The following is a 4,757-nucleotide window of genomic DNA, read 5'->3' as shown; positions in this document are numbered from 1 at the left end:
CCTCACAGCGTAATGTACACCCCAGGGACCTGATGCTGACTAACCCCAACCCAGAGCCTTCTCCTTAGCCACTGGGAGCATCTTCCTCAGGTTAACTCCTCCTCCTCCTCTTCACAGTTCTGGTGCCAGATACTCAGGGCTGCAGAAATAGGCCCGCGTTTCGCTGGCTCCTGTTCCCATGCGACGAGATCTCTCTGTGAAAAAGATCAAAGGTTTCCTAATGGCCGGGGACAGGGCCGGGGCTCAGGATTATTTTTAGAATCTGGCTTAGGCTGGTTTAAAGGGACTCTTCTTCTTCTTCTTCTTTTTTTTACGCGACCTTTAAAGCCTGCTGATTAGCCGCAGACAGCCAATTAAGTAAGGGCAGCCGAAAACAGCGGTTGTGGATATTGCCTGTGGGCGCTGTGGAGAGTGACGGGGTCCTACGGAAACACAACCCAAGAGTGCGGCACAATTAATCAGTAAGATTTGAGAGAAGGAGGGGGGGGGCAGGGTGGTGACTGTGGGTGCTCTTTGACCCTTGTGATGAGGGACTGTCTCCTGTCTGTCTGCGATTACCGTCTGACCCTTTAGGGTCGAAGGGAATGCGGCGTGACCAATCGGCCGCGCCCGGAGACAGGCCGGGCGAGCGAGCGGGAGAGAGAGAGAGACAGGCGTGTCACACGGCATCTGAGGGCCTGGCCCAGCGTTGCCAGACTTCTGGTTTTTTCGACTGGAATGTCCGGTTTTTTCAAAAAAATTATTTTACACAGGTCCGGTTTGCGGTCAACTTGCATGTCAACGGTTCCCCTAACTGCGACCCGGTTCCGAAGGGAACTCCCCCCCCTCTCCTCACTCTCCCCCTGGTCCGGCGTGCAGTTCCCTTCTTCGCGATCTCACTTCCTGCCGTGCACGTCGACCTGTTTTCACCAGTTCTGAATCTGGCAACCCGCAGTGGCCGTCAGCGTGTAATACAAAGGGAGGCCTTTATGTCAGCTGACCTGCACCATCAGGTTGATCTTCTTTGGATGTTGGGTCTCCTTACTGCTGCTCAGTGAAATGTGGTCTAATACGTCTCTGGGAGGATTGTACAAGCATCCACAGGGGCCAGGAACACTGTATCTAGTCAGAGAGCAGTGATAAAGCAGTCCAAACACGTCCTGTTTTCATGTACGTCGCTTAAACGATCCAGGATGATTTGATGCGTGGTGTATCAAATATTCTCGTGAATTAAATTTGGGGTTTACCCTGTTTTCCGAAAGTTGAATGGCGATTTGATTAGTCAGTCTGGCATTGAATCATCTTGGATAACTGGTTTAAAGGGGAGATGAATCGCAATCCGAAAACAGGATCAGACTCCTTATATGGACAAAAAGCGAGGTTTCTTCATTGAAAGTATCAGTCGGCTTACGTGAGGTAATGGCGACATAGTGCAGAGCATGCATGAAGGTAAGACTAATTAAAAAGATTAAAAATTAAATTATAACGAGCTAATGAAAGATAAATAAATTGAATAAGATGACTGTCAGAGGTGTGCACATAAAAAGTGTAAAAGGAAAGATTACTTGTGTAATTACATATGTAGGCAAGAAACAAAGGCTGTGGGAGAATCTGTGTATTAAATCCACTTGGAACAACTACACAAAGCTCGGTGAGGCCAGCCTTTGCAGTGCCACGCAACACACTGAAATTGACAAAAGTGATATTTTTAAAACTCTCGTATGGGATCCTGTGTTGTTTTTCTTTTGTCTTGGGGTTGTATATCACTGAAATATACACTGGAAGGGGGATATTTTTTCAGCTCAAATGACCAAGGCCTTCTCATTGAGGGTTATGCAAAAGAGAAAGCAAATCCTAACCCAGCAAATCGAACACTGCTAGAGTGGCCAAAATGAGGGAGGAAGCCTGGCAGAGAATTGCTGATAAATTAAATGCGTACGAAGGCTTCCATTCACTTACGAGTAGCTAATTTAATTCTGATAAATTTTTAAGCGGCAGTAAGCTCCAAATTAGACTCCGATGCTCTCTGAAAATGTCACAGAAACATTAAATTAAATTTTTAATGAACTCCCAGGGCGGGCATGAGACAGCAGCTGTAAAATAACCTGCCATCAGGTCAGAGTCAAATATAAATACACATAGCAGACAGGTAGCCCTCTGTATTTGCAAATTCTACATTTTCAACTAGGTAACGTACAAGTAAGTGGTTAAGCTCCCAAAAACTGTCCTAATGTAGCCAACAGGCTGAGGTGAGGAAGACTGGGGGGGGGGGGTGCTTGGGGTGGAGGGCATCCCTGGGGGGGGGGGGGCACATGCTCTGGCCCAGTGGCTGGATGTAGCAGCTTCTGTATTAAGCGTAGGTGCAGTTCATTGACCTCCGAGCCCTTTCTCTCTCACAGTAATGATCACAGTCTTGGCTGCCTGCAGTGTATGGGAGCTTGCCGAAATCATATTATTCTGTAATGCCCTACATAACGCCCGGCATTTCATGCAAAAGTCAGAGCGGTCGCAGGCGAATTTGCGGGCCACATCCTGAAGGAGACATAGCAGTTTCAGCTATGCTGCTACTGCTGCTAGCTCAGCTTCACTGCTTTCACCAGATCAGTGTTAATCACAACCTCTCTGGAGAAGGTCTGTAATGCCACCCCAGTGAGTAGCTCTTGGGTTGCTTTTCCCGATTTCAGACCAGGAATGTCCAGTTTCCAAATGATTTGTACTAGTCCAGTTTGTGGTCCGATCCGATCAACATTAATGTCCAGTATTTATAACTGACTGAAATCTGACTGCTGGTTTTGTAATTAATTTCTTCTGTTTCCCTCCCCCGATCTGGTACTGCTTTGGCATATTATAAATCTGGCAACCCTTAACATCTCCCTGGGCCGTTATGCCATTTTGACCGCAGCAAACAATAGCAAATAACTGATCCTTCGTGGGGTTCTGTGTCCGGGGGAACCCCATAAAAACACCATTCCCCGGTTCTCAGAAGGAAACTCGCCCTCCGTTATCAGCTTTCTGAAGGACCGCGTGCCGCTTGGGCTGTTTGCTCAGAGTTAAACATCCCGGGAGCCGCCGGTCCTGAGTGTTGTCCGATGGTGGAAGTGCGGGTTAATGAGTGGCGTGGTGACAAAGGGCCTGGTGTGGGTCTGCCTTGCGTGGGGGGGTGGGGGGTGGGTGGGGGGGGGGGGTGACCCCTCGTCTTTGGAAGGTCACCGGGGGGGGGGGGTTATCAGCAGCGGCGGAACAATGGGCGAACGGCACGGCCTGGCACGGTTTATACACACACACACACACACAGACATGCACACACTCAGGCACGCACAGACATGCACACACACACAGACATGCACACACACCTATACACATACACACGCACACACACACAGACATGCACACACACCTATACACATACACACGCACACACACATACGCACAGACACACAGACATGCACACACACATATACACACATGCACACACACACACAGACATACACACACACATACACACACAGACACGCACACACTCAGGCACGCACAGACATGCACACACACGTATGCGCACATGCACGCACACACATGCTCGCATACACACATGCATGCACGCACACACACGCATACACACATACACACGCACACACAGACATGCACACACACATATACACACATACACACATGCACGCACACACATGGTCGCATACACACATACCTGCAAGCACACACACGCATACACACATACACACGCTCACACAGACATGCACACACACATATACACACATACACACGCACACAGACATGCACACACACATATACACACATACACATGCACACACAGACATGCACACACACATATACACACATGCTCGCATACACACATGCATGCATTCACACACGAACGCACACACACACATGCACGCACACACACGTGTTCACACACACACACACACACACACACACACACAGTGTGACTGTGTTTCAGGGTTGGGACAGAATGAGTAGCGTATGGGGTGTTGGTGTCTCTCTGTCTGATTGTCTGTCTCTTTTTCAGTCTGGCTGTTTCAGAGTTGCAGCAGAATGGTCAGCGTATGGGGGTGTTGGTGTCTGTCATAGCTTGCATAGCTTGGGCATTTTCTGGGGTTTCTCCTCGGCTCTACACACTGAAACCTCACTGAACATTTATCAACATTTTACTGTGTAGGCCAGTTGGTAATCACTGGACAGGGTCAGACAGTGTATACCCTAGACAAGCTCTATATCACCATGGAGATGGACAGATCCGCAGAGTGTTCTGTGTCACAAAAATGTGGCACAATTACATACGGTACATCCTATGCTCTTTAACGGCATCATTACAATGAACTGAGAGACTGACTTCAAGCCCTTCATCATCAGTACTAGAAGCTATGCCTGCTGGTGGAAGCTATCTCTAAAATCTAAGCAAACCCTGAGGTGACTGGTTGACTGGTGCTGTTCACTCATTGCTTGCCACTGGCAATGTACGAATGGTGTTGTGTTCTCCATTCAGATTAGAAATCTTTTCACTGATGCTTACAAATGACAGCACTCTCACTGAGACCCACTAAGACTGTGGAGAAGCTCAGATGAATGGAAACTAAATTAAGGCAAGCGGTGGGGTCAATTCTCCCCTTTTTTTGCGCTCAAGAGCACAGAAGACTCTGCATTGAGCTGGAGCCATTCACATCACAATGGGAAGTGCTGCTGCCTCGGTGTGGACCAAGCTGTAAACCTCTCTGTGCCACCCTCTTCATGTTTTCGTTTGCCAT

The sequence above is a fragment of the Anguilla anguilla genome, chromosome 11 (genome assembly GCF_013347855.1).
Source record: "Anguilla anguilla isolate fAngAng1 chromosome 11, fAngAng1.pri, whole genome shotgun sequence".
In the NCBI taxonomy this organism is placed as follows: domain Eukaryota; kingdom Metazoa; phylum Chordata; class Actinopteri; order Anguilliformes; family Anguillidae; genus Anguilla; species Anguilla anguilla.
Note: the sequence above shows the minus strand (reverse complement) of the source record.